At 42.8% G+C, this 20,754-nt stretch overlaps 1 protein-coding gene across 16 annotated transcripts in view; it reads right to left on the bottom strand.

Moving 5' to 3' along the window:
* Positions 1 to 20,754, bottom strand: part of ZMIZ1 (zinc finger MIZ-type containing 1) — a 621,029-nt gene that overhangs the window by 554,668 nt on the left and 45,607 nt on the right. The window contains exon 2 of one of the 16 annotated variants that reach the window (XM_061634906.1): positions 57 to 240. The exons of the other annotated variants lie outside the window; for them this stretch is intronic. The gene's annotated coding sequence lies outside the window, so the exon portion shown is untranslated. The remainder of the gene's footprint in view (positions 1 to 56; positions 241 to 20,754) is intronic. 16 annotated transcript variants of the gene reach the window in all.

The following is a 20,754-nucleotide window of genomic DNA, read 5'->3' as shown; positions in this document are numbered from 1 at the left end:
ATCTGTGTCCTGCTCCCAATTTCTTAACTGTTGTTAAAAGGTTAAACCTATCATACCTGCACTAGTCACGAGTGGGGTGCAAGAGTCCCATTATGCTTTTTTAGGGTACTGATCGGTGTTAATTATACTTCATCTGCTTGTATTCTGACAGTCTTTTGTTCGATCGTGATCTGCCCTTTCTTTGTTTCTGCTTGCTTTGGCACTTGCCAATTTGATCCACTAGTTTGGTTTTTGTTGTTGCTGCAAAAAAAAAATTGTAATTTTTAACAAAAATGCATATGTAAATGATCTCGGTGTTCCACGTGGTTTATTTTTTCCTATTTATCACACCTACACACTATTATGAATGCATCAACTTAGAGGAAATTACGAAGATAATTACGTAAAATCAAGAAAAAAATTCTGTGTCAATTATAGCCGCAGCCATCTGCAAAAAATCCATGACAATTACAGCTGCCGTCCTTCATACACACACACACACACATACACACAAGGATATAGATTTGTTACTGTGGATTTGAAAAACAGATTCTAAAATCAGGCTAATAGACCAGGGAAATTCAGGTATTACTTTTAAAGAAATGTGTGGTGAGTTGTTTTAAAACCTAAATCATACAGAAATAATGTTTCTATAATTGTTCCCCCAGTTACAGGAGTGCTAATCATGGCCTCTAGAAGGTAATATGGGATGAGGGGATCTATTTCGTCTCTTGTTTGTTCAACTTAACGGATGCGCTCTTAACTTCTTGGTTGTAAACTGCATCGTTATCGGTCAAGCAGGAAGTACAGATCTTGTTTCTTGTAAAAACAAGCCAGTGTAAATTACAAATGGTAAGAGGTTGCTCTGTGTGGCTTGAAGTAAGAACTGGCTCAGGGCCGGATTATCCATTAGGCTTAGTAGGCTGAAGCCCAGGGGCCCGGAGCTCTTGGGGGCCTGTGGGGCACTGCCTGAGGGCCCCTGGAGCTACAGGAGGCCCTCCGCTCTCCTTCCGTGATCCACGGAAGCATCCACGGACCGCCGTCCCCCCGCTATACCTACCTTTCCGTTGTTTTTTGCAGCGTGCAGATTTGCCATCAATAAAGATGGCGTCCAAGGTTACCTTAAGGGGCTGAAGCCTCTGCCGCCATCCTGGCTGATGGCACGCATGCATGCTACACACACGAGCTGCTGCCATCAACCAAGATGGCAGGAGAGGCTTCAGCTCCTTAGGGAAACCTCGGCCGCCATCTTGATTGATCGCAAACCTGCGCGCACTGCAAAAAACAACAGAAAGGTAGGTGAAGCGTGGGGATAGGGGGGACCAAACACCAATCAGCCTAGGGGCCCTCCTCAGCTTAATCCGGCCCTGAACTGGCTCAGTAGTGAGTGTGATGGAAATGGAAGGAAGAGGTACAATACACAGCGGTTGTCTTTAATAATAATGCTTAGGAGGTATGAAGGAATCCTGGAAGGTTTTCGCCTCCTCCCATACTTAAGCTTTAGCCTTTTCTTCAAATCACTAAAGTGTAACTCTGAAGTATCAAGTCCCCATTCTAAGTTGGCTTTCTTTAGGTATCCCTTGAGATTTTTTTTAAGTGGGTTTACCTAGACAATTAGACCTGTGTGTGCTCTGTGCCAATGCTGTTCAAGTTCATAGCCACTAGACTGTAAGTTAGGACTTTCTGTTTCTAATCTCACCTTTGCCACAAACTCTACTGGTGATCTCAAACAAGCTACTCACCTAGTCTCAAGCTACTTTTCTGCTATATGGCATGATAATACTGGCCTCCCTTACATTGTTGTTGTAAAGACTGAAGTAAGGTCTGTGAAACGCTTTGAACTCTTTAAGTCGCTCTATAAGTGCTGGTCACACACAAATCATACGGAGGCTTCAACAATTTTGGAACAACTCAATGCCTACTGGAGGAAGAATACTCAAAGGTATTTCTATCAAATGTATATTTGGTCTTCCCAAAATTTTATGATATCGGGATAGTGCATATAGTATTGTCCCATTTTATCCTCAAAACAATATGGACAGATATGGGGTGGTCAAGGTGAACCCAAAGTGATACCCGTTTGTATCATATTGAGGATTTGAACTCAGGCCTCCCCACAGTCCAAGACTTTTATCTACTGCACTACCACTAGCTCTCTGAGTGTTGTCAAAGGTATAGGAGCATGGAAACATGCAATGTGACACTGACAATCCATTGTACAGCTAGTAGCTTGGACAAAGAACAGTTACTATGTGGAAGTTGTTTTCAGGACCATCCCCACAGGAAATATAACGTACACTCCATCTCCCCCCTCCCCCACCAAGCACCTGTGCATATTGTCCCCAACAACATTCACTACTCTTATCCTTTATTATTTATTTATTTATTTATTTATTTCATTTATAAACCGCCCGTAGCGAGTAGCTCTCTGGGCGGTGAACAAAACAGGATTAAAATACAATATTACAATAAAATCAATAACAAATAGCAGCAAGTTAAACTAAAAACATTGAATATGAAACATTGAACATTAAAATGCCTGGGAGTATAGCCAGGTCTTAACCTGGTGCCTAAAAGAAAGTACCGTAGGCGCCAGGCGTATCTCCTCAGGTAGGCTGTTCCACAGTTCGGGGGCCACCACAGAGAAGGCCCTAGATCTAATAACAATCCTCTGGGCATCCTGATCAGTTGGTACCCGGAGGAGGGCCTTGGATATTGAACGAAGTGGACGGGTAGGTTCATAGCAGGAGAGGCGTTCCACAAGGTATTGCGGTCCCATACCGTGTAAGGCTTTATAGGTCAAAACCAGCACCTTGAATCTGGCTCGGAAACAGATAGGTAGCCAGTGCAAACGGGCCAGGACAGGTGTTATATGCGCGGACCGATGGGTCCTCATCAACAACCTGGCTGCCGCGTTTTGCACTAGCTGAAGTTTCCGAACGGTCTTCAAGGGCAGCCCTACGTAGAGCGCATTACAGTAATCCAATCTAGACGTTACCAGAGCGTGAACAACTGAGGCGAGAGCGTCACTGTCCAGATAGGGGCGTAGTTGGGCTACTAAGTATGGCAGGGTTATTTAGGATAATGATTCAAACTTATTTGTTCTGGGCAATGTGACCTGACAGCTCAAATCATAGTGAGAGTCACAATTTCAAGTTAAAGTTTTCAATACATATGCGACAAACCAGTTGTCCATTTAGCATGTCTAACAGCTGCACAGTGTCCATTCTGGTATATATTCAAAGGCACTAGAAGTCCTTCTGCTGAAAGGTCTTCTCCTGTTGGAGCAAACTGATAAAAATCACCCAGAGCCAAATATTTTATCTCTCCTGTACAGCTGGAGTAGAGGTAGCCAGTCACATTACAGTTTTGGATTTTTCTTAAAGTGTGGAGGGGGAGAGACAGAATCAGGCTGCCTAAATCCAAATGTACTTAATATTCATGAGATCCTGCTAAGCATCTGATTAGTTTCTCTCTTCACACTATGTTTGATTTATTGGATCTTTACCTAGTTCAAGATGCAGCTGTACGATGCCTTCTGTTATACATTTAGCACACAGAGCACTAGAGACAAAGGAATTTGAAACAGTCTAGAAATGTCGGGCTGCAAGGCACCTGAATGTTATCTAATCTGACCTGAGTCTTTTTAAGTCTGGGTCCCTACAGACACTAAGGCTGCTTTCACACATGGGGCTGATTGCATTAATTTAACTGATTAAAAACGTAGCGCTTCTGTCCCGATTTCTAAAATCCCTTTCACACTGCAGTACCTGTCGCGTTAAGGAACAGCAGCTTTTTCAGCCGATATACCAGCATTTTGCGCAACGGTCTTTAGCACGGGCTTGTTTTCGTCCCTCACCCATGCACACTGTTCCCCACTGTGTGGAAGGTCTAAGATCTGTTACCATGAAAGCCCTCTTCCTTTAGGATCTGACTTTTTAAATTGTTTTAGTTGTATCAAGACAGGGGTATGTGTGGAAAATGCTGCTGCTATCTGCACCGATGCCAGAATACCGGTACAATGTTCATCAGGCAACCCCCCCCCACGCGACTAAAGGTTGGGAACGCACTGCATGCTGGGATGCCTGTCACATGAGCGGCTGCGGCTACCAATAAACTCCTGCAATCTTCCAGGTTCCCAGCCTTGCTAACGGATTATTTTTAAAAGGTCCCATGATATATTTACTCCCCATCAGGGCCGGTTCTAAAGGGCGGACAAGTTGGGCACTGGCCAGACGGCCCCTGGAGCTACAGGGGGCCGCTCAGCCACCCCTCCACTCCCCTTCCATGATCTGCAGCCCCCCATGTCCCCCCACATCTCCCCACTTATCTGTCTGCTGTCTTTTACCGTTGTCCTTAACAAAGATGGCAGCCATGGTTTCCCTAAGGTGTTGATGGCAGAGATGCGCACGCGTAGCATGCATGCATGCCATCAACAAAGATGGCGGCGGAGGCTTCATCCCCTTAGGGAAACCGCAGTCGCCATCTTGGTTAATGGCAATAGTAAAAGACAGCAGACAGGTAGGTGGGGGTGGGTGGGCTGCACGCGCACATGCACGCAAATGCAAATGCGCACGCGCACACACGCCGGGGCCCAGTGCAAGCTGATGCCCAAGGGCCCTGGCATTCCTGGAGCCAGCCCTGCTCCCCCTCTTGAAAAATGGAAATGGACTGCCTTCAAGTCGATCCCGACTTATGGGTATCCTATGAATAGGGTTTTCATGGTAAGCGGTATTCAGAGGGGGGTTCCCACTGCCTCCCTCAGGCTAGTCCTCCACAGCTGGCTAGGGCCTGCTCAGCTTGCCACAGCTGCACAAGCCAGCCCCTTCCTTGTCCGCAACTGCCAGCTGGAGGCAACTGGGCTCCTTGGGACTATGCAGCTTGCCCACAGCTGCACAGGTGGCAGGGCATGTAACCCCTGAGCCACTCGCTGTGGGGGTGATCTTTAGCTGGCCCTTGACACCCAGGAGACACAAGCGGGAATTTGAACTGACAGACTCTGGACTCCCAGCCAGGCTCTCCTCCCCACTGTGCTATACCAGCTGTCACTTAAAAAAGCATAAAAGCATTAAAAAAGCATAAAACTTGGTTGTGGGATTAGACTACATGTAATTTCAGTCCAACAACTTGTTTCCAACTATGATCAGCCAGATGAAAGCCTTCCAGCATAGCATGAACACAAGAGTTATTTGTGACACCACAACTACTATTCAGGAGTAACACCTCTGATCTGTTTGCTGATCATTGCCACCATGTATTTGTTCAACTCCCCTTTCAAAACTAAGTCATTGGTCATCACCACATCTTGTGGCAGCACATTCTGTATATGAGTTGTGCTTTGTATGAAGAAGTATTTTCTTTTGTCTGTCATTCAAAATCTCCCATCAATCAATTTCATTACTCAAATTCTGGCAGTATAAGAGACACAAAAATTATCCCCATCCACTATAAACCTCTATTGTGTCAACGCTTGATAACATTTTGAAGAACATTGTTATCCAATTCAGCTCTTTGATAATGATTAATCGTTTGAAAATTTAACCATGATCCAAGATCCAGGGAGAGCAACCAAGATGAGAGTATTTTTTCTGCATTCTGCTCCATCGCTCAAAATAGCCTTACAAGTCACTATGCATTCAAAAAATTTTTACACAACCTTAATCTGGTCTGATAATCCATTATTACTAATAATGGCAATAATAATTAGGCTCTTGGGAATGGACAGGAAATAAGACCTAGGAATCATATCATATATGGCAATAAGAGTCCAAGACCCTCATCCTCAAAGTTTGCAAGTGCAGAATGCTGTCATGACAACCACATGTGGAAGACACCATGTCAGACAGAAGAGACATCTTATTAATGACAGCTTATGTCAAACAAACGGCTTCTTAAGAAAAGCAGCTAATTATCTAAAGACATGAATTCTACAAGGACATAAGAAATGTGTTCAGCGCTACTTCCCATCAGCAGATTAATTTAAATCCATGTGACACTCCTATTACTCAATTTAAGCCATGTAATGCTATAAACACATTACAGCAAACTTGGAAACCAGGTCTACATTTAGAAAGAAAGAAAGAAAGAAAGAAAGAAAGAAAGAAAGAAAGAAAGAAAGAAAGAAAGAAAGAAAGAAAGAAAGAAAGAAAGAAAGAAAGAAAAGCCAACACATGCTGGAAGATGATTGCTGCTGTAGTGGTGAAAACCCATGCAAAGGAATCCCATTTTTCATTACCAGGCCTCCAGCATTTAAAGTCAAAGTTTTAAACCACAGGAAGCTGCCTTATACCATCTAGCTTAGTATTGCCTACTCTTGCCGATAGCAGCTTTCCACGGTCTCAGGCAGAGGAAGTCTTTCCCATCACCAGCCACTAGATTGTTTAACTGGAGATGCCAGGGATTAAATCTAGGACCTTCTGGATGCAAAGCATGCACTCAACCAGTGAACCACAGTTCCGCCTTAAAAGAAATGTTATCCAAAAAGACAAGCCCTTTGATCCATTCTAAGTCCCTGGTTGGCACATAATCCCATACTGAACAGGACTGAAAAGTTTGCAACATTGGTGGTTCTGCACTCTACTCTGGATGAAGTGGGAATTCTTAAAATGAAAAAACACTGCTGGGGGCCAGATTAAGCCCCAAAGCTACCAGCTGCTTATCCGTGTTCTAGTCATGTAGGATCTGTTTCACGAGTTGTAAATTGGGAGTGGTAGCAACCATAATGGATATAAAGATAACCAAATAGACAGAGGATTTGCCCCTTAACTCCCACCGCAGCTTGATCACCACATTTCAGGTTGTTTCCCCATATCACAAATCTGAGCCTGAAGAGGAGAGTGTCAGGGACTATTGCAGCACTGCCCAATAACCACAGCTTAGGGCAGCTTTCCCTAAACGGGTGCCCTCCAATTGTTTTGAACTACAAATATTCCTGATGATTGGCTGGGTTGATGGATATTTGACTCCAGCAACATCTGGAGGGCACCAGGTTGGGGAAGGTTAGCCTCCGGATAGCTGTGTGGTTCCATTACGGCCTTCGTTCCAACCCTTTTTCAAGCCTAACTGTGGGAGGTATGTGTGTGAACTTCATAGCGGCTGCAGCTGGGAAGGAGAGAGCGAACCCTTTTCCTTCCCAGCTGTGACCCCTGCCTGAAAATTGCCCCTCCCACCCAACAGCCAGGCTTGGGGGGGAAGACTCTAAATGGAGCCAGTCAGAACCTTTTTTCCTAAAGCCTAATTGCTAGGCTGGAAGCAGGGCAAGGAGGGGAGGCTGTGGGTCAGAACCCCTGGTCTAGATGCAGCTACTATTTGCATGTGAGAAGCGTTTCACTTTTACTGGCATAAAAATCTAAAACTTCAGTTAATCAGGCTGCAAGAGATAAAAGTTAATCCAATGCAGTAAACAGAGCTCCTGTGCAAAAATGCTTAGCAGTGGCTTATTCCAAACAACTGAGTACAATGTTATGGAAACAAGAACTAAATAGTCTCCTCATGCCTTGATGTACAGCACAATATATTGAGCCGGCAGACAATATTTACATAGAAAATGCTGCATGCATGTTTAATGACGAACACAAAAAAAATAGGTTTCACCTGTCAAGTATATGAAGCTCTCTCTCTTTTTTGAATCCCAAAATAAGCTAACTAAAACTTTGTGGAGTTATTACTACATGGTTATCACTCTAAATCAGAGGTAGCCAATACTGTGGCCCTCCAGATGATGCTGAACTCCAGTCAACACTGACCATTGGTTGCGCTGGCTGGGGCTGACGGTTGTTGTAGTGCAAAACATCTGGAGGAAACTACATTAGTTACCCCTGCTCTAGATTACGTAACCTGGGTGAGCATATGATTCAGCAATATCACAATAAAATCCCTCTTTCTCCCCAGAATTAAGTGTAATAACCTAGGTACAGATTACATTTTGCTGCTTATGAGCAATCATAACCTGAGATAATAGCTTATGTGAACTGGCAATTCATTTTTAAAAGATCAAGTTCTAATAACATAAATTCCCAAACATTTCCTGTCACCTTCCGCACAAATTCCTTTACCTTACTTTTAAGATTCTCTAGGGCTTTGCATTTCCCTATCTTTTTGTACTTTTTTCCATTATACTCCTGTCTGCGACCTTTGTTTCTTTAACTCCATCACCCTCAGCTACCCAAAAGACTCCTGTTCTCTTAAATGATTCCAACCATTCTCCCTTGTTGCCTGAAACTCTGCCCCACAACACTTACACATTGCCATCTTTTTTTCTTGAACCAAACTACTTCATAAAAACCTGTATCTGCTGCTAACTCTTTGATTTAATACCTGGTAATCAAATGGACCTATACTAAATCCTGAATACATGAACCTGCATCTTCATCCCGTGTTACCTAACCTCCATTTCTACTTTCCGCCATCTCAATTCTCAGCCTTCAAACTGGAAGCTTCTTGGGGGAAGGGATTTATCTTTTTGCTTATACTGTATCAATTATCAGTACATAACTGATGTAATATTAATAAAACAGAACTCGCACTTTAGTTGAAAGTTGGTATGACTTACTCATTTGATGATGAGTAACTGGCCTTATTCAGATGCAATGGTTCTGAACTGACAAACTGTGGTTTTATCAGCTTGGTAATAAGCCATGGGCCTATAGAAAACCCCACTTTGCTCCTCGTTCTTTATTACATTCCTATCTTTTTTATAAAGAAACCAAGATATTATCGTCAGTTTCCTGTGATGTCCAGACCTGGAAACTAGTTTAAAGGGCTCCTTCTAAACCAAGTCATGAAACCAGAATCAGATCCTGGTTTAGGAGTCCTTAAACCACAATTTTCTGGTTCACACATCACAAGTAACAGTTTGTTTAAAATATTAAGATAGCTTTGCTGACACTGGGCATATGACAGGAGGAGCGAAAGTGATGGTGCATGTGGGCATATGGCTAGTTCCTGGGCCAGCAGACTGTTTTATCAGACTCAGGCTGGCTAACCTGAAGTGGACCATTATTTCCTGTAATTATTTCAATACCAGAAAGTTATCAATGGAAAGCCAGCCCTTTCTCCAAATTTCACTAGCATCTCATTAACTACAGCTGGATTTTGAATAGAAAGATTTCAATAACTGATTAGAAATATGAAGACCTCTGCCAGCCCATATTAACACTTTTATTCATTTGATTTGTGTGCGCATTTTGGCTGCATAAATCTTTTGCAGATACTATTGATTATGTAGCCTGATCCTTTTTCCTTTAAACTTCATCATTAAACAACACCCATCACATATTTGGCCACATACCTTCTTGAGAAAAGAGAGAGAAAATAATGATAATAAAGGAAGAGTGCCTCTGGGCATATGCAAAATGCCTTTCAATGAGCAGCTGCAGACCATCCCCATCCACTTCAAATTAAAGAGCAGGTCTCCCACAAAGGCCTAAGCCCCAGCACCTCTGTGTCTAATTTCTGAATAATAAACACACACACACTCCCTCTCAAAAGCATTCAGCGAACAGAGTCCTGTTATTTAAAAAGCTTTAAAGTTCTCAGTTTAGGACAGTCACTCCCTTTCCACTACTAAACCTTGTGGTAGTATTCTGTTCCTGACTGTACGCATTCACTTTCACTGCTGTTTTGTATGGAGAGAAGAGAGCGAGTAAGCAAGCTTTGGTTTCAAACCTTGAACTTATCGAGGTGATAAATAAGGCTTGTTGGCAAAGTTAACTACAGTCCTGGGATGCAAGCCAAATCTCCCCGAACAATGGGAAAAACACTACAACTCTTAACATTCAAAATATTATTTAACTTGTAAAGACTCCTTGTTTGCAGCCTCTGCTCCTGAATGTCAGTCATATTCTAAAGGCAAACTATTTCCTCTTAAGCGTGTTCAATACGGTCATCGTTGTAAAGAAGCAGTAATAAGAGCACCAGGCACTTGAACTAGGCTTGGGGGTGGAGATGGGGAGGTGCTTAAAATGGCTGCAGAATTCTTAAAAGCTGGTAAAAGGCTTAATCCTGTATCATGATTTACAAAGTGACAAGTAAAATAGATTTACAGTGACAGCTTGAAATGAGACCAACATAAATAAAATTACCGCTCATCCTTTTTATGGCTAGAAACATACACCAATAGGAAGGGTGCTACAGAACCAGTGTAACCATGTCTACCCACGCTCCCCACAATTGGATTAACATGGGGGAGAGAGGGGGAGTCAACGGAGGACTCCTCTATTTCTGTAGGCAAAACACACCATCACTTGGCTGTAAAAAACAAAAACCTGGAATTTAGATCCAGAAAGTGATCTCTGCATGGCTCGTTTAGATAAAAATGCATACTACTACTATTGTATCCTTGTGATTAATGTGCTGCAGACATCTGCATTTATCGATCTGGTAATACCACATGACTTGTGCAGCCCTCCTGGGTCAGACCAAAGGGTTCAACTAGTCCCTGCATCCTGTTTCTGACAGGAACCAGTCACATGCCTCTGCCACGCTTTTAAGAAGAACGTGAACCGCCTGTTGTTTATCCCCAGCTTCTGGTATACTGCCTCTGAACATGCAAATGCTCTTCAGCTACCTTGACTAATAGTCATTTATACAGTGGCTATTGTATAAATGGAGCAGAAAAGCAGAGCACCAATAAGTTCACTAATTATTACTTGGGCTGCAAGCTGTAATTAATACAGCAATCAATCAACTAAAGCTCTAATTGCAGATTTAAGTTCCCCCCACTTAAATCAGTGGGGATGACAACAAAACACCCAGAAGTCCTGAAACGGCCAGCATTGTGCAAACCACAGACTCATGCCAGCTGCCTTCTCTCTGGGACAGGTTTCTTGGGGAGGGGGCACAGGGGTCATGGAGAGAATGGACTCTGCTTTCCCCTTTCTTGCATTATGTACCCAACACTACCAAATAACTTTTTTTTAAAAGATGTTTTAAGATGCTAGAATCAAGGCTCAGAGTTGGCAATATTTTATCCTCTGGGGTCCACTGGCTCAGAGCCACTTTTCACTTTCCATGACAATCACATTTACACAGTGTGGCAAAGTGTGAAACATCAATACACATTCCTAACATGCATTGGGCATACATGAGGCAGCCCAATCAGGTCTTCCAGGCATGGGCACACTGGGGTGATGGCCAACATCTACAAAAAGAAAACCTGCCAACCCAACTTGTGTACTTCAGGCCGCCTGCGTTCAGTGTTCCTGCCTTGCAAGTTACACCTGCAGTTCCTTTGTTGAGGTCACTGTCTCTCAAACTGTGTTTACACAAGTGCCAAGGGTGAGTTTTCTTCCACTGAAGCAAACTCAATTCAGCTTCCAGCTGTGCAGCAAAAAGCATTTAAAGGAACACTGGTTAGAACCAGTTGCTCTTCTTTGCATGCATTGAATTTCTGTCAGCTGCCCTGTGCTTCACAACTAACATCTCTACATAGCTCTCAAACCCTTCCTCTGGATCCCAGGTGTTTCTGAGGAAGCTATACTAGAGAGGAGATGCTGCATTTTGCCAATCTCATTTTTCCTCTGATTAATCCCTCTACATTTGCACAGCTCAGAACAGGCACATTTTTCCTCCTTTGCACAATCTCCACTCTCCCAGCCATCTCTTGCCCTCTTTTCTTTTTTTTGTTGCTATGCTGAAAGGCACATTGCATCTATTATTGCTGGTTGCCACTGTTCAACAGACTCTTTCCACATACAACCCCCCCCCCAAACCCCAACAGCAAATGGGAAAAGGACTTCACAAACTCAGTCAAGAACTCTAAATCCATGCATGCTTAGAACCTTGAATCAGGCCAAGTGTATATCTGATCCAGGGATGAATGGTTTTTAAGAGTGTTTGACTGGGCCAGGTTCAACTCTCCACTCAGCCATGAAGCTCGCTGGATATTCTTGGACCAGATGAATCTCTTTCAGCCTCATAGGGTTGTTATGAGGATAAATTGGGGGGAAGACCATGTATTTACTTATATTACTATTATTTCAATTTATTACCCACATTTCACTATAAGGTCGCCCTGAGCATCTTGGAGAAAGGTCAGGCTATAAATGCAATAAATAAATGCATAAATAGTTCAGCAGTTTTTGTCTGAACAGTGACCCTGGAAAGCTCACAAGGAGAGCAAGACAGAGAAAGCCATTCCTTGGTGCTTGCACTCAGCATTTGGTAATCGGAAGTGCAACATCTCTGAAGATGGAGGTTGCAATAAACCATAATTTCTAATAGCTTTCGCTCAATCTACACTCCACAAATTTGCCTAATCTTTGTTTAAAGCAATCACAGGAGGTCATCACCATCTCTTGTGGTAATAAACTCAATATTTAAAACATGCCTTATGTGATAGCCAGCTGGCTCATCCTCCTCCTAAACAGCCCTTGATTTCCTTTCACTGCTCCCAGATTTATAGTCTGGGGAGGGGGCGAGGATGAAGAAAATAAAGGATAAGAGCCCCTGAATAGTCCCTGAATAGTCAGGGGCTTTGACTCGTGTCTGATATAGGATAGGAGCCAGATCCATTCAAATAATACTACCTAGCATACAAAGGTACTTCAAAGCCACTGTAGCCAAGGATGACCTAGGAGACTGCACAAAAACCTGTGGTTGTTGGACTATGACCTGGGAGACCAGGGTTCGAATCCACACACAGCCATGAAGCTCACTGGGTGACCTTGGGCCAGTCACTGCCTCTCAGCCTCAGAGGGAAGCAATGGTAAACCACCTCTGAATACTGCTTACCATGAAAACCCTATTCATAAGGTCGCCCAGGGCTGTGAAGTCGGAGTCGTAGAGTCGGAGTCGGGAGCAATTTTGGGAGGAGTCGGAGTCGGTAAAAATGTACCGACTCCGACTTCCAAATAAATTTTGATTGACAAGAAGCAATTTTGGGTGGAGTCGGAGTCGGACAGTAGAAAAATAGAGCAGTCGGAGCTGAAGGTTTGGTGTACAGACTCCATAGCCCTGGGATCGCCTTAAGATGGAATCGACCTGAAGGTAATTCCTTTACATTTTTTAATTCAGAAAAGCTTTGACTCAAGGTATTTTATAATTGTTACTGTTTTTCACATGCTAGCACATTTTACATTATTTCAAGAGCCAGGTTGTTGGTGCTCCTATTACTATGGATGGAAAACTGAGGCTTGAGAAATGATGACTTGCCCCAAGATAACTCTGACAGAGTAGGAAAGAATTTGAATGCAGGGACACCTGCTCCATCTAATGCAGGGGTTCCCAAACTAGGGTCTGCAAGTGTCATGCTGGTGGTCCACCAGATGTTTGTGAAGAATGGCTCATAGGAACCTAGGAAGCTGGCTTACAGGGCTAGCACCAGAATGCAGGAGGCCCCCATCCCCCCTGCATGTGCTCACACATTCAAATACACTTGGTCACACCATCTCTTGCATGTTATGTTAAATTTATTTATACCCCACCTTTCGGCCAAAGACCCTCAAGGCGGCTTACAAAGAAAAATAAACACAAATATAAAAATACATCAATAAAAGCAATACAATTTACAAAAATTAAAGTAAATAAATAACATTAATTAAGAAAAAATGTCCAGGAAAGCCTTTAGCCACGTATTTGGTTGCAGGAAGGAGCTGGGAAATGGGTATGTTATTTGGGCAGGCTGCTTACATTTTTCTTTAAATTAAAAAATGATAACTATGATCCGATCTGAATGAGAGGTGGAGGGAGGCGGTGGTGGTAGCGCTTGGTGGAGAGCTGAACAGGAGCTCGGGTGGGAGCGTTGGTGCTGGGCTTGAGTAAAGAGAGACTGTCCCAAGGGGGCTAGAGGGACTGTGGATGCTGAGGGAGACCGACTAAGCTGCCTTGCCCCTTTGCCCGACTTCCTGCCTGCCACCTCACAGGACTTGGAAGCGCCAAGAGGCCTGGTCTTTGTAGTGCAGGCAGTCTGGGGACTTGAAGTTCAGCTTCCAGGAAGACGCTGCGGCTGGGGCTGGCACCTTGGTGGTGGTGGTTATGGCGGCGGCAGCAACTGGAGCTCTGGCTGAGTGGGGAGTGGGTGGTGGGCCTGTGGGTGTGCGCCAGCCATGGAAGAAGGCCAATGGCCCTGCTTAGAAACAAGACTCTCCTACTGCACAACAGTTTCATGAGGGGAGGAGAGAGGAAAGGCTTGCCACCATCTCTTCTCAGGGGACCTCTCCCTTTGCTAGTCCCTTCCCCAGCTCATTGTCCCAGTCCTCATTGTCGGTGTCAGGCTCCTCTAAGTCTCCCGTCCCAACCTGGGTCACAACACTGAAGCTCTTTCCACAGTCCAAGAATTTATAAGGTCTGTCCCGTGTGCAAGTTTTTGCTGTGTAGAAAGGTTGCTAGTCTGACTGAAGCTGTTTCCACACTGCAAGCATTTATAAGGTCTGGCCCCTGTATGGGCTCATTGGTGTGAGGAAAGGTAGCTACTCTGATTAAAGCTCGTTCCATACTCCAAGCATTTATAAGGTTTATCCCCTGTATGAGTTCTTTGATGTTTAGTAAGGGTGCCACTTTCACTGAAGCTCTTTCCACACTCCACACTTTTATAAGGTTTGTCCCCTGCATGAGTTCTTTGATGTGTAGCAAGGGTGCCACTATGTCTGAAGCTCTTTCCACACTCCAAGCAATGATAAGATTTGGTCCCTATACGAGTTCTTTGATGCACAGTAAGGGTGCCACTGATGCTGAAGCTCTTTCCACAGTCCAAGCATTTATAAGGTGTGTCCCCTGTATGAGTCCGTTGATGTTTTGTAAGGGTGCCACTTTCACTGAAGTTCTTTCCACCCTCCATGCATTTATACGGTTAGTCCCCTGTATGAGTTCTTTGTTATGTAGTAAAGGTGAAACTTGGTCACACCATCTCTTGCATCGCTGCATCAACATGTCAGTGTGCACTCCTGCCATCACTGAAGATGGCGATGGGGGGTATTGACACCCCCGCCACCATCTTGGGTGATGGCAGGCATGTGCGCACAGTGCATTGATGCAGCAACACAAGAGGGGGAACAAGCAGGTGTATTTAAATGTGCACCAGCTGCATGTGCATGTGGGGGTGGTGATGCCTAAGAATGGAGCCCCCGCTCCACAATCCCCACCACCATCTAGTCATGATTTGTGATCACACCCTACAACCCAATGCTGGTGGGGATTGCAGAGCGAGAGCTCCCAGCTGCAGAGGCCCTCAGCCAGCTGCAGGGGCCATTGCCCAACCTGGTCCCCTCTAGTGCTGGGCCTGCTGCCTTACATCACTGGTTCTTCTAGCTTAGCACTGTCTGCACTGACTCCAGGGTTTCAGGTAGGAGTCTTTCCCAGCCCTCCTTGGAGATGATGCCAGGGATTGAAGCTGGGACCTTTTGCATGCAAGGCAGATGCTCTACCACTGAGCTATGGCTCCATCATCCTATGGCTTTGCACTGCAAGTTGTTGCGAGGTGGAACTTGTTTCCAGCCTTCCTGCCCCATGGCTAGTGGGGCAGTCCACATTCCCCTTGTCTCTCTCTTCCTTCTAAATCTACTTCATTTTGGAGGTGCAGATTACTGACATCCATGCTGGTGGCCCTGCCACCCTTTTGCTCTTCTAGTGTTTGCGTATGGTTCCATGGGTCTGGACGTCAGACAGACACACCAGGGCTTGATAAGCAGTACTCTTCATTTTCTACTGCAGCTGCCATTGTTCCCCTGTGATGCTCTCCATACCTTTCTCCCCCCCCCCCCGGCAACATGTCCTTGCGGGGATGAGGAGATCGAGTCACTAATACACGTCCTACTTCATTGCCAATATTATAGTGAGGCTAGATCTCGGCTGATTACCCCGTTAATTACTCACCGTCACACACAAATCCCTCAGTAAATCCCTCCCATTTCTGTTTCATATGAGAGTCAGTGTGGTGCAGTAGTTAGAGTGTTGGACTATGACCTGGGAGACCAGAGTTCGAATCCCCACACAGCCATGAAACTCACTGGCTGACCTTGGGCCAGTCATTGCCTCTCAGAGGAAGGCTATGGTAAAACCACCTCTGAATACCGCTTACCATGAAAGCCCTATACACAGGGTCGCCATAAGCCGGGATAGACTTGAAGGCAGTCCATTTCCATTTTCTGTTTCATATACATTCATCATATTAAATATTCATATTAATTTTAATTGTATTTGTATTGCTTCTTTCATTTCTTATACATTGTAGTATAAGGTGACTGCTATAGAATTCAAATTTAATACAATAAAATGCAATATCAATAAAAGAAGCAACACAAATATGATTAAAATCATACAGTATCTAGCAGAGTGCATTACAACCGCTACGACAGGCTGAAAAACAATTGTAGTCCGCCAAGATCTTCAACAATTTTCAAGTGGTCCATGGGGAAAAAAGTTGGAGAATTACTGATCTAATGTATTGTCTAGTAGACTGTACCCTTCCATACAAGAACCACCACCACCATAGGTAATCCTGATCATGTTAATCAATGCACCCTTCAGTTTATATGTGTGTTGATTCATACATGTGCATCCATCTGATTCATGTATGCGCCTGCAATAGGCGGCGACTCATGACTGATGGTGTGAAGTGACTCTATTGAAAAGCACAGCATTTGAGACAATATGGATATTCTGTTGGTGTTGCAGATAATATGGACTTTCTGACTTATTCACACATGCAAGTTGTGGTGACCATAGATATGTGCACAGGCCCATAATAAAACTACTACTGGAGACATTCTACCACAGTTAGTTCCTTCAAGCAGCCAACTCTGCTTCTTTGCTTGCAGGCAGGCCTTCTTACAGAGGCTGGGTGGCCATCTGTTGGGGATGCTCTAGCTCTGGATTACCTGCATCAAGCAGGGCATTGGGCTAACTCCATGGTTTTTTTATCTAAACCAGGGATGGGGAACCTTTGGCTCTCCAGATGTTGCTGAACTACAACCCCCACATCAGCTCCAGCAAACATGGCCAATGGCCAGGGATGATGAAAGTTGTAGTTCAGCAACATCTGGAGGGCCAAAGGTTCTCCACCCCTATTCTACACACTCAGGCCCACAAGAGGTTTTGACAATCTAACAAAACCAATCTACAAAATACTGGGTCAGTTCCAATTCACATTTCTCTTTATGCCACTTCATTAATGGATGGACGAAGATAGTGTTAACTGCTTCACTTACATTTACAGAATCAATATGGATATTTGCCCCCACCTCCTTCATAGCCATAATTCCCACCACCACCACAGAGCAGACTTACTACAAACAGGTCAATAGCTGCCAAAGTCATCTTGTTTGTAAAGGAGAAAGAAAATCCACTACATCTAAGCCACGAAGTTAACTACTAGTCCCATTTTTACACAGCCAAACAGAAAAATCTGATCTCAAAATTTTTAACCATCTACTTACTTTAAATGTACAGTTTGATATCAATCGGAATCAACTCCATGATTCTAATTTTATGTAGGAGATTTCAAATGTGTAATCCTAGTTATAATTTAGACCATATAGAAGTTACTGAAATATTTTCTCTACGTTTCCCATTGCTAGGTGTTTCTTCCAATAAAGGGTCCAGATTTGATATCACAAAAGTAGTAAGATTTTTAATAGCATAATTCATAACAAACTATACATATTCATTCATAAAACCATCTACATTGGTTATAAATTGTTTCTGCTAAAACACGAACAACACAAAGGCGAATAAAGCCATCTTTCCTGTGATGTTATCGCTTAGCTACTATCATTTATAGCTTAACTTGCCTCAAACGTGGCTGTACCCCTTTCATCCTCACAACTCTGTGAGGTTAAGCCAGTCTTTTTCAACCAGTGTGCCTCCAGATGTTGTTGGACCACAACTCCCATCAGCCTCAGCCAGCATTGCCAATGGTCAGGAAAGATGGGAGTTGTGGTCCAACAACATCTGGAGGCACACTGGTTGGGAAAGGCTGGGTTAGGCTAAGAGACAGAATGGCTGGCCCAAAGTCACCAAGTAAGCTACATGCAAAAGTGGAAATCTGAAACCCGTTTCTCCAATTCTTATCTGATACTGTAATCACTACAACACAACATATAGTATCTAAAAGCAATTAAACTTTTTTAAAAAAAATACTGGTACGAATTCAATATAGTAGATATGTAGTTCACCTCCTTATAGCGGGGCAACACAAATATTTATTTATTTCATTATGTATAAAAAAACTCTGCATTCAGAGAATAGCCAGTGTAATTAATATATAAAGCATAATACAGATCATAAAACGGTATTAAAACACAGGAAGCCAACAAGAATTTAAAAACTGCAGAAATAAAATAGACTAATTTAGGAAGGCACAGGAGAAAAGAAAAGTTTTCAACAAATGGCAAAAACAGAACAATGTCAGAACTTGCTTCACTTCTAAGGAGAGAAAATTCCACAGAACTGGTACCACAACGTTAAAAGCATGTGCTCAAGTCACAGCATGCTTTACTACAGGGATGTGTGGTACCATCAACAGATATTTCTCCACAGATCTAAGTGCTTTGGGGTAGGATGGAGGGGGAGAGGCAGCTCCTCAGATACCCTGTCCAGAACCCTCTAGGGCTATACACATCACTTATTGCAATAAAACCTTAAATCTAGTTCAGTAGCAAATTGGCAGCAAGTGCAATGTTTTCAACAAAGGTGTCACGTCTTGTTGACAGGTTGCCCTACAGAGGAATTGTGCAGCAGCATTTAGCATTAGCTGCAGCTTCCATAATAAGGAAAAATTCTGTATGCACCCTCTGTATGAATATAAATACAAAGTTCATATTTCAGAAAGAAAGGCTAGCATGGAATATTAGAAGAGCCAACGTTCTCTGATATCACTAGAATCCTTCTTCAGTCTTATAAACTTAAGATTTTGACACCATATAACACTGGCCCCGTGTGCACATCACACTAAACCCATAGTTAATGGTTTACCATGAACACAGAGATAGTTCCCACTTTGCTCCTTCCCTATTTTGTTGTGCATGCCACAATTCTGGTTTAGCATTACAGCTGAACCGGGAACCATGGTTTGCTTTACTCAAGCCAACCATGATCCTGGAAGCTAAGAACAACATTGGCTTCCCAACTGTAGTTTATTTAAGTAAAAAGAAATAATTAACCCCAATTTGGACATATTGGACATAAACGCAAAGTCAGGCATCATGATCTGCTATTCCTGCTAATGCTTTGTCAGCAGTTTGGCTCCAAGTAAGGACATTTTTGCTTTCCAATGATTTTTTTGCTTTTTTACATTTTTACTTTCCAATGATTGCAACCAATGATTGGCTGTTGTTACTCTATACTCTTTCTTATTCTATATACAAGACTTTTTGTTGTGGGAAGAAATCCATAAATTCAATAAATTCAATTAACCTAATCAAGGGGAGGAGTGAAGCAGGTGCAATCTTCATGTTCATGATAAACCATTAAGTACGGCTTAACATGAAGTGTAAACAATGCCAAATATGGAGACAGAAATGTGGCGTTAATTTGAACCAGCCTGCCAGTTCTTTGGCTGTAGACTTCCATTTACAGTACAGTATGAATGTTAGTTTTTCCAATTATCTCATAAAAATTGTCATATCTGTGAATTAAATGTACACTGGAAAATGTGCAGCAATTCCAGTAATTGATCAGTTTCACATGAAAGAGTGGCAAATACACATAAACAGACAACATGTATAAAGAAAAGGATTTTTTACATTGCCATTCAAAATACATGAGATGTTGGAAAATGTGCCTATAAGTAGACAATGCACATTGGCCAGTCAATGTATTCATTTATTTCTTGGAATTTATGAATATTGCCTAGACAATAAGGCGGTTATGCATATTGTTACTAGGCAGTGGATGCAATGTGTATGATCAGTCCACATTCCCCATCATCTAGCTGTTATGCATATTGAATGGGTAAAGCAAGATTCCACTTTTTAATGCGGATATTTTTGTGCACATTCTCTGTGCCTTCATACAAACAGGCACCACTGCTACATTTTTGTAAAAATATTCACTAGGCAATTCCATCTAACTTCAACATATGCATTATATAAAAATATAGTAACTTCAAGTACTGGTGGCTGTCGTCTTCTTTTGTATCATATCTATTAGATTGTGAGTGTGCAGGAAGGGACTGTCTTTTTTTAAAATTTCTGTAGAACACTTAGAAAGTTTTAACTTTGTAAGTTAAAATGTATATGTAATCTTTCTATTTATGCTTTCTTACTAAAATACTAAATACTTCGGACATTATTTTGTGATAGGAAATGCCATCTGTGAGATAGGGCCTTCTTGGTGGCTGCCCCCAGGTTCTGGAACTCTCTTCCTAGGGAAGCACGAATGGCCCCTTCCTTGCTATCCTTCTGTCGGCAGGCAAAGACTTTTTTATTCCGACAGGCTTTTGGACTAGAAGATGTTTAAGATAGGGCCTCATAAGGTCTGTTGTATTGTTCTATGGTCCTATTCTTAATGTTTTAAATTGTCTTAGTATCTTAAGTGTATGTTTTATGGTTTTAATGTCACAAATAGTTTAATTCTATTTTAATTGTATATTTTTGTATGTTTTTTTACCTATGTGTAGTTTTTATTTGTAAGCCGCCCTGAGTTCCAGTTTTTGAAAAAGGGCAGGGTAAAAATAAAGATTCATTCATTCATTCATCATCATCTAGGCTGTACATCATGCCCATTATTTGTTGGTGTGGAGGGCAAGCTTGAAGAGGCAATGCCATTCCTAAATTTCTCTCAGTTCTCCAAAGGCCCATACCAAATTAAAAATATATATAATTTCAATTTTATAAACTG

The sequence above is a fragment of the Rhineura floridana genome, chromosome 7 (genome assembly GCF_030035675.1).
Source record: "Rhineura floridana isolate rRhiFlo1 chromosome 7, rRhiFlo1.hap2, whole genome shotgun sequence".
NCBI lineage: Eukaryota > Metazoa > Chordata > Lepidosauria > Squamata > Rhineuridae > Rhineura > Rhineura floridana.
This window is presented reverse-complemented; position numbering and strand designations above follow the sequence as displayed.